The sequence below is a fragment of the Lontra canadensis genome, unplaced genomic scaffold, assembly GCF_010015895.1.
Source record: "Lontra canadensis isolate GAN:19392208 unplaced genomic scaffold, GSC_riverotter_1.0 scaffold203, whole genome shotgun sequence".
NCBI lineage: Eukaryota > Metazoa > Chordata > Mammalia > Carnivora > Mustelidae > Lontra > Lontra canadensis.
The window spans coordinates 420,485-430,612 of NW_022631197.1; the positions used below are offsets into that span (position 1 = coordinate 420,485).

The 10,128-nt window shown below is 33.4% G+C and overlaps 1 non-coding gene across 1 annotated transcript; it reads right to left on the minus strand.

Moving 5' to 3' along the window:
• Positions 1-4,512: 4,512 nt before the first annotated feature.
• LOC116861670 lies at positions 4,513-4,615 on the minus strand. The gene has a single exon (XR_004381524.1). It is a non-coding gene; the product is annotated as a U6 spliceosomal RNA (small nuclear RNA).
• Between the last annotated feature and the right edge of the window lie 5,513 nt (positions 4,616-10,128).

Sequence of the window (10,128 nt, forward strand, 5' to 3'; positions counted from 1 at the left end):
TTTTATGAGTGGTAGTTTGTATGTTTTGACCCCAAACCCCCATAGCCTGCTTCTAGCAACCACCAAACTGTTCTCTGTTTCTGAGTTCAGTATTTTTTTTTTTAGATTCCATATATAAGTGAGATTATACAGTATTCATTTTTCTCTGACTTATATGTATCTATACACACACACATATGTATGTATATATTTGTATATCTTCTTTGCAAAATTGTCTATCAGCTCTTCTGTTCATTTAAAAATATTTTTTTGCACTATTGAGTTATATATTGAGTGTTATACATATTTTGGATATTAACCCCTTACCAGGTACATGATTTGCAAATAATCTTCTCCCATTCTATAGGTTGTCTTCTGAATTTGTTGATGGTTTCCTTTGCTGTGCAGAAGCATTTTAATTTGAAGTAGTCTTACTTGTTAATTTTTGGTTTTAATGTCTTTGTTTTTGGTTACAAATCCAAAAACCCATTGCTAAGACTTATGTCAAGGAGCTTAACCCCTATGTTTTCTTCTAGGAGTTTTATGGCTTCAGATTTTATATTCAAATCTTTAATCCATTTTGAGTTGATTTTTGTCCAGTTTCATTCTTTGACATGTGCCTGTCCAGTTTTGCCAGCACCATTTGTTGAGGAGACAATTCTTTCCGCATTGTACATTCTTGACTCCCTTGTCATTAATTAATTGACCATGTTTGCATGGGTTTATTTCTGGGATTTCTATCCTGTTCCTTTGATTTTTGTGTCTTGTATGCCAGTACATACTGTTTTTATACAGCTTTATAGTATAGTTTGAAATCAGGAGGTGTGATGTCTCCAGCTTTGTTCCTCTTTCTCAAGATTGCTTTGGCTATTCCATGGTCTTTCGTGGTTCCATACCTAATTTAGGATCCCTTTTATTTACTTTTTCTGTCTAATTGCTCTGGCTAGCACTTCTAGCAGTGTATACAAGTGGTAAGAGTGAGCATTCTTGTCTTGTTTCTGATCTTTTCATTGTTGAGTATAATGTTAGCTGTGCATTTATCATGTATGGCCTTCCTTATGTTGAGGTACATTCCCTCTATTCCTAGTTTGCAGAGAATTATTATGAATGGATGTTGAATTTTGTCAAATGCTTTTTCTGCGAATGATCTTGACTTTTATCCTTCATTTTGTTAATGTGATCCGCGACATTGATTGATCAGCAGATGTTGAACCATCCTTGAATCTTAGGGATAAATCCCACTTCATCCCTGTAGGATTCCTTAAATGTATTGTTGAATTCAGTTTGCTAATATTTTGCTGAAGATTTTTGCATCTGTGATCATTTGGGATACTGGCCTGTAATTTTCTTTTTTGATAGGATGTATTTGGGAGCACATTAAACATCTTATGAAATGGACTGGGGCTCTCCATTTGGAGCTGGCAAAGGTCAGGAAAAAAATGTATGCTAATTTGGTCAAATTTAAAACTTTTCTTTAAACCAAATAACAGCTGATAATTTCACTTTTCAGAATTAGAGTTCAGAATAATTATTTGATTTTATTAGGGTGTAGTTAGGTCCAGCCAGTGTTTCCATTTCAACTGAACAAGTGTTTTTAATTTAGTGTGTGATTTGGGGTACTTCAGAGCTCATGGAATGATCTAAATTACTAACTATTCATCTACTCCACATGACTTGTTTCTATAAAATTAATTATATCTATCCATATACATATTGAGCTGGAATTTGCCTCTATTAGATACAATTTTGAAAATGATCAGAAAGTTCGTTTGGCTTTTGTATCTCCCAATACTGGACTAGGCATGTTGAAAGAAAGTGATTTATTTTCTAATAGATGTGTTACTTGGATGTGGAAATGCACCATCTTATTTTTTCATTTTTTTCCAGACATTATTTTCTTTTTTATGACTATTAGGTTCTTTCTATTTGCTTAGTTGTGAATATAGGAAGAAGGTCAGTTCTTCATTTTCAAAAGAACTAAAGTAAAGAAAAAGAGGCTGTCTTTAATTGGACACCACAGCGCTAAATATGATCCTACTTACATGTCCATGCTTTAATAGACTGTTTACTATAAAAAAATGTGGGAAAACATAATCTTAATTCAAGCACAAAGATTTAAACTGCAAACTATAACAAAGCAAGATGTAGAATTGTTCATTTTGTTCACAGCTAGAAAACACTTTGGGAAGGCAGAATGAGTTGCAGATTTGCACGGGCTGTGGAGCCAGTGTCTTGGTTCAAATTCTGGATTTCTCTGTTACCACTCATGAGAGTTGCTTCATCTTTCTGTGTCTTAATGTTCCTCATTCACATAATGCAGTTGATATTAGGAGTGGCCTTGTAGAGCTCTTGTGCCTGATCGGAAACAAGTTCTCAGTAAATATGAACTATTGCTATGGACTTCAAGCCCTTCATCTTTCAGATGGGGAAACTGATCTAGTGGGATGAACAAACTTGGCAAAGCTAGGACTACAGTTCTCATTCTCTGATTTTCTTCCACCCAAAATGGCTGCTGAAGACTGTCAGACAAATCCTTTCCACTAAGGAAAATAAATTCTGCTTTTACTAAGGGAGAATTGTCTGATCTATAAATTAACATGGAGCATGTTAAATTTTGAGGCATCTGGAAATCTACAATAGACAAATATTTGAAATTGAAATATTTGTTTTGCACATGCATATTTCTGTTTGAAAATTTTAAAAATCAAAGCGAAAATCTGCTTAGGTTGATCATAGAGATTACACATAAGAGCATAAAGTATGCATTACAAAAAGAAGAAACTTTTATGTTTCCTGAAACTACTCCAGATACCATGGTATTTCTGTCAACAAAGTATCAAGTTCTAGATAAACAATTCCACCCAGACTTTTGGGACAATGCTATTTAATATCATTTTAATTTTTTTCACCATAAGCAATGCATTATGAAATATGGTTTCAAGTTTAAACTGAGATAAACCTTTTAATGATTAAGACACAAAAAATGATGTCAGACTATATATGTAGATAGTCATTTTTTAATTTGGAAAATAAAGACAGATAATTCTTCATGTTCAGTGAGGATTTGTACACCATTCTTTCTAAATACATTTCTTTAAGAAACAAGAGCATGCTACATGAATAGACCTTCCCATAGGGCCTCAATTTTAATTTTCCAGAGTTTGGAGAAGCAATATCCATCAAGTTCCCTCAACTGTTGAGAATAATGCTGTTTTTGTCACACACAAGGTCTATTTTGAGCTCAGACGTACACACTGACTTTAGACTGTAGGCTTGCAGACCTGTCAGCACAATGCCCCATTACAAATTGTCCCTTTAGCAAGATGACTTCATTTTAGCAGCCTGTTCTGGTTTCTACATCCTTCCAGGTTTCACAGTTCAGTGCAGTCAAACAAGGTGATGGCATTTTTAAGGCTCCAGATTTTATTGGTCTACGAATAAAGGTAGGTGGCCAGGTACTATTTCAGGGTTTCAGCTGGCAATATGGTACTAAATTTGAGTATACTGAGACTAAGAAGGTTGTGATTTTTTTTAAATACTGGAAACATAAATATTGGCATTTATGGAAATGGCTGCTACAGCAGGAAGTGATTTCCTATATCATTAGCTGAAATAAGATTATGGGAATGTCTAACTTTAATCTGAATGATCATTAAAACTTGGGACATATTATTTCTCAAGAAGAATTGGTTAGAATCCAACCAAACCCTATTTACATTTTGAGCCTTCTACTTATTGGATGCTAATAGAAACCCTATATTTTAATTATTTTACCTATTACTTGCCCATTTCTAATTTCCTATTGAGACATAATCATGTCTGAAACAGACACATATATGGCCCATAAACAGCCATGCCTACCTATTTTTTAAGTTATATATATTCTTTCCCAGGACTAAATTTTGCCCCCAAATGGGTCATGTATGTACAGGAGGAAAGAAAGACAGATAAAGGTGATAGTAGATTGAGATAAACTAATGAAGAGACACATGGCATCACAAGACATTAAAGGAACTCTCAGGTCTAGCAAGAGTATATGACCAAAGAGCAAACTTCAAGTTATAAAATAAATGAGTCATGGGATTGTAATGTACAGCATAGGGAATATAGTCAACAGTATTATAATAATTTTATATGGTGACAGATGGTAACTAGACTTATCGTGGGAATAATTTTGTAATGTGTAAAAATGCCGAATAAGTATGAAGTACACCTGTAACTAATAGAAAATTTTATTTCAATTGTGCTTCAATAAAACCATTATTTAGGTTTTTAAATCTTTCATTTCCTCCCTTAAAATAGAAGCGCTAGTAGCATGTACTCATAGGCTGGTGAGTACGAAATGAGACAATGCATGCCAAGAACTTAGCAAAGAACAATTAAGATTTATCTGTTCTTTCTCTGTGACAAATACTCTGCCAAATCCTTTTTGAATGTGCTATGCATTTTGCAAAATGATATCTAAATAAAAGAAATCATTAAATGTGTAATGTCTACATATATTATATACATATTTGAGAAGTATATGACTAACTAAATATGGAACGCTTCATGAATTTGCATATCATCCTTACACAGGGGCCACGTGAACCTTCTCTGTATGGTTCCAATTTTAGTCTATGGGTTGCTGGAGCCAGTAGGACTAACTGTAACTAAAAACTAAAGAAATGAATGTACAAAACTTGCTATTTTGTTTATTGTTTTTGGTGATTTTAGCTTTCTCATGTTAACTTTGATAATTAAACTTTCTTGTCTACTACTTTGTATAATTCTGTCCTTTTGTTAACTGAATTCAGTGACACACATTCTCTATGGAAATGCATTCTCCAAAGCAGAATTGGTCCAAAGTATCTATAGCAAGATCATTCATACTTTGTATCCAGTTTTGTCCTATGAGGGTATGCAGCAGTCCAAGTGTTGCTTTTGTTTCACAGACCATTTAGAACAATTCAAAACCAATGAAATACCAACAGTTTTAAAATATGCTATTAGTTGGGTGCCTGGGTGGCTCAGTGGGTTAAAACCTCTGCCTTCAGCTCAGGTCATGCTCGTGGGGTCTTGGGATCGAGCCCCGTGTCAGGCTCTCTGCTCTGCAGGGAGCCTGCTTCCTCCTCTCTCTCTGTGCCTGCCTCTCTGCCTACTTGTGATCTCTGTCAAATAAATAAATAAAATCTTTAAAAAAACAAAATAAAATAGGCTATTAGTAATGTAAAAATCAAACTACCTGCAAGTGAAAAATTAGCTCACTCTCAATGAGTTAGCAAGAAAGAAATTTTGGAGATCTCACAACTTTGCTTCGATAATTGAAAAATACAGCAGAATTAGAATCCAGGTAATTTTTTTTTCTTTAATAGAAGTTTTAGGATATTAAGCTCAATAGATAGGAGAACCAGGGGCTCTAAATATTCTTAAAACGTTGGCATTCATTTAAAGTAGGGTTAATTCAGGAGATATTTACTGGCGCAATAAACACTGATGTTCTCTGGGGTTCCAGTTATTCTATTTTTTTTTTTTTTAAGATTTTATTTATTTATTTGAGAGAGAGAGAGAGAGAGAGAGCACGCAGAGAGGGAGAGGGAAAGGTAGAAGCAGACTCCCTGCTGAGCAGAAGGCCTGATGCAGGGCTAGATCCCAGGACCTGAGATCATGACCTGAGCTAAAGGTAGATGCTTAACTGACTGAGCCACCCAGGCACCCCTCTGGTCATTCTTCTTATTCTAAACCTACTTGTAGGCTAACAGAGCCTGATTTCCTGGTTTTATAAATAATTCGTAAATCTATAACCTTAATTTTTTACCTGCAGTTCAGTTTCTCTTCTGTACTTTTTATCTAATAACCTACTCTATCAAGAGTTTCATTCTTTTTAAGGAAGAAGTTTTCTGGATACCATAGTTCCTATTAAGAATCAGAAATCTTGTCATTTAAATCTTTCCTCGGTGTCAGAAGAGACATCTGATCAAAAACAATTTGTTTTTAAAGTTTAAATCTAAATGAAGACTAGCTTTTTTAATGCTTCGTTAGAAAAGCACAAAATAGAGAATAACCCAATATTTTGTTGTATTTTCACTTTCATTGGAAATAAAGTTATCCTAATTTCAAATAACAAATAAATCCTAGCACAATTAAATAATATTATGACACTAAATTTATAAAACCATAGAGTAAAACTAATATGGAAGAAGTTGCCAATAAAGATTCTGATTTGATTCTGATAGAGATATTTTTCTGGATAATATCTATAGGTAAGCAGTGATTTCTTATATTAGTAAATTCAATATTTAATTCATTCAGCTAACATATTGTGTGAACCAATAGGGAGTAATTTGTTGAATACATAATTCAATAAACAAATGCTTAATTTGAAATGGTAGGAACACAGAGAGGAATAAGTAGTATAGTTTAAGAAAGAGGAAGGTTATAACATCATACAATTATTGTCTTAACCTTGACCCTAAGTTTGATCTTTTCTTTAATCTGTTTCTCTAACTGCTCCCTGGAAACAGAGACCCAGTTTGGGGACTCTGAAGCCTTAGAAGGGGATAGAACCACTTTATAGAAATAGCCTGGTTCTCAGTATGTGTGAGTGGAGTAGTGTTTCTTGGGGGGGAATCCATGGTCAACTGTGAGATGAATGAGAAAGAAACATGAATTACAATTAACCACTAGGATATTGGGTGAGCTGGATGCTACATCCATCCTAACTAGGCTCATACAGTTACCTCAAAGGGTTGAGGTTAAGAGTAAATAAATATATTTAATGTACCAGCACAGGTGCTCATGCAGTGTAAATACAATATCGAAAAATCCCCTTTACTTTCTATATCTTAGTGACACCTGTAAATCTGAAGTATATTGGACAATTTTTACTTATAATAATAAATAGCATTATTTATTTTGTGCCAGACACTGAACCAAGCACGAATGGATGTATTTATTTCTCTAGCATTGTGAAATGGTAACTGTCATCCTCTCCTTTTTACTAATGAAGAAATGGGACATGTACTGTAAAAAACAGTACATGCAATAGTTATTAAAATCAAGACCAGTGAAGACAACCAAAAATATGGTTATAATTTATTAGAACAATATAAATTACCCAACTAATTAGAGAAATGCTTCTCTGAAATGATTCAACTCAAATCAGTCTTTAGACATAAAAGTCACAATAAGTCAGTTTCTCGTATGTAATTATAATGAAAAAGTAGATCATTTCCTTAATGACCAGCGAAAATCACAAAATACCATGTCAACAAATACAAATAAAAAAATTAGAAATGTATCAAGTGAGATAGTATATGTTAAATTATTACATTATACTCAAGCTTCTGGGGAAAGTGCATTTATTGGGAAGTATGTGATGAAATCAGCAAAATACACTTTAGGAATCAACCTAGCTTCTCACTAACGCAGTTGTAAAATTTGAATTCTTTCTTGTGAAAGCTTCTTACAACAATGATGTACTATCAAATAAGGAATGATTCTGCTTGTTAGAGAAGACAGTCTTTTTTAATAAGCTTATTTATCAAATATCAGGAATAATAGGTCCAACTTTATTAATTTTAATTTTTGTAAAGATTTATTTATTTGGGAGAGAGAGAGATCAGAGGGAGAGGTAGAAGGAGAGTGAGAGAGAGCCTCAAACAGACTCCTCATTGAGGATGGCGTCCCACTCAAGGATTGATCTCATGACCCTGAGGTCATGACCTGAGCAGAAAACAAATGGGACACTTAATCGACTGTGACACACACGTGCCCTTATAATTTTAATATTTTAAAAAAATATGAGAAATAATAAGTTATAGAAATAATATAGTTATAGTATAATAATAAGTATTATAACTATATATAGTTATATATAGTTATAAGGCTTCACTCTCTGTAGTATTCTCAAACATAAACACAATTAGAAAAGAACCTATAACAGGCTTTCATTTGCATTTTATTTGTTTAAAGACATACACTATGCTAATTTTGTTAATGCTATTCTTGGGAGCTAGTTAAAAGGCTGTGTTTTTTTTCTTTTCTTCCCCTGATATTATTTTAAAAAGAAGTAAGGCTATTGAAAAGAGGCCATAGAAAGGCAGGAGATATGGTTTTTTTTAAATGTTTGTCTTTAAGTTCTAGATCAATAAATTTATTCCGTCAAACATTTTAAAAAGAGTTTTTATTTTTATAATTTTTAAGTGTATCAGTAATAAATAATGAATAACTTCCAATTGCAAAACATACATGTTTTTTAGTTACTTATTCACCCACCCTACCATTCATTCATTCAAAAAAATGTTATTTAGTACCCACTACTCAGTGCTAGATACTGTTCTGGTCACTGATATAATGAGTTAGGGAGGTATCTAGAAACAGATGATTTACTAGTGTTTAATGACTAACAATATAATTGTACATTAATTATGTGACTATATAGCAAATGTATTTAATATAATTTTATTTTATTTTATTTTTTATAAACATATAATATATTTTTATCCCCAGGGGTACAGGTCTGTGATTCGCCAGGTTTACACACTTCACAGCACTCACCATAATATAATTTTTAATGTAATATTTTTAAAGGAAAAACGGCTACTCTCCAGTTTCTTCAATGTCAGAAGTGTGTCTTACTAAGATTTATATCTGTTGAGCCAAGCAGAATAGCAGATACTATAATAAGCAGATACTCAGTAACAAACAAATGAGTCAGTGAATCAATATGAAAGAATGAACGTTAAGACTAGTTCCACACTAATGGAGCTTCCAGAAATTTACATGAGACGATAGTATTCTTTTTAGTATAAAAAACTGTATTTCCTTCTCAAACTAAGGGAAGACACAATCCTATTCCTTATTGATATCTGTTAAAACTATGGTCTTTTCTAGTATTTATTTATATAGGTTCACCTTCCAAATGTGCTGTTTGGTGTCACATGGGAAACATTTATCTTCACGAGCTTCTAAATCTCTCTTATATGATTCATACTGAATTTCAGTCCAACCACCTTTAAAAAAATAAAAACAAACATTCCCTAAGGTGCTCGAGCTCATGAGTTCCAATATACCATATAAACTGTAATAAACCATATGCTGCAGCAGTCTAGAATAAATAGCCCTTTTAAAAAACCGAGCTGCCAACAAAATTGAGATTCCATTTTTAAATGATTTTCTGCAAAGTAAACATTTTTCAAGCTTGATCGTTGTGTCATTTTTCACTGGCCTTTTTCAAGCTAGAAACAATCTGCACATGTTCTTTTAGTAAAGAAGGGTTTAATACACCACTGTGTCACCAATCCCAGTGAGCTAATTTGTTCTAAAGACAACATTACTACATCAATACAACGCAGCTTAACCTTCAACTCACCTTATTCTGTTTGCTTTCCACATCCCAGCTGAGGCTCTCAGCCAAAATGTTCCCTCCATTCTGGGTTCATTTCTCTCTAGGTGGAAAGTATGTGCATATAAACTATGCTGCTTTTGTATATCAGAGAAAAGGCAACATTCACACTATCCAAAAATCACACACACATACATGCACACACATGTACACACACTCCTTGTTCCCTATCTTATAAAAAATGGAATCCCTTCAGGGAGGCAGAATGCTTAAGACAGGGTTCCATCTTCAAGCAAAGTCCCCAAAGAGAAATTGTGAAAACCCAGAACAAACCCAAATTCACAGCTTCGTGTTTTGGCTCCAGTTTGTTTATTTCTTCTTTTTTAAGGTCTCTTGCTCTGACATCCTTTTTTACATGAGCAGATGATGACAGTTCTTGGTGAAACTGCCATGAAATTAGTTCTTATCTTAATTTTGCCCATTATTTCTCCCTAGCTCTTCTTTCCCAGGTGCAAAATAAAACAGAAACACTTTCAGTATTTCTTCGTGTGTTGAATTCTGAGACTTAATTGATTTGTCTGCATTCAAAAATGGTGAGAACTAGATCCTTGCCTGTGCTAAGGTGATGTTATTTTCCAATTTTTCCTTTGAAAAATCATAAAACACCAGTACATTGAACAGTTTTGAAAAAAAAAAAAAACTTACTCAGATTTCATGCTAGATAGACCATTTGAAAAAGTTCAGATTTGGTTTTCTTTTGTTTCTTTACAAAAAATAAAAATTCTATCTAGAAATTGTACAGTGGAAAAAAGAATGTTCTACAT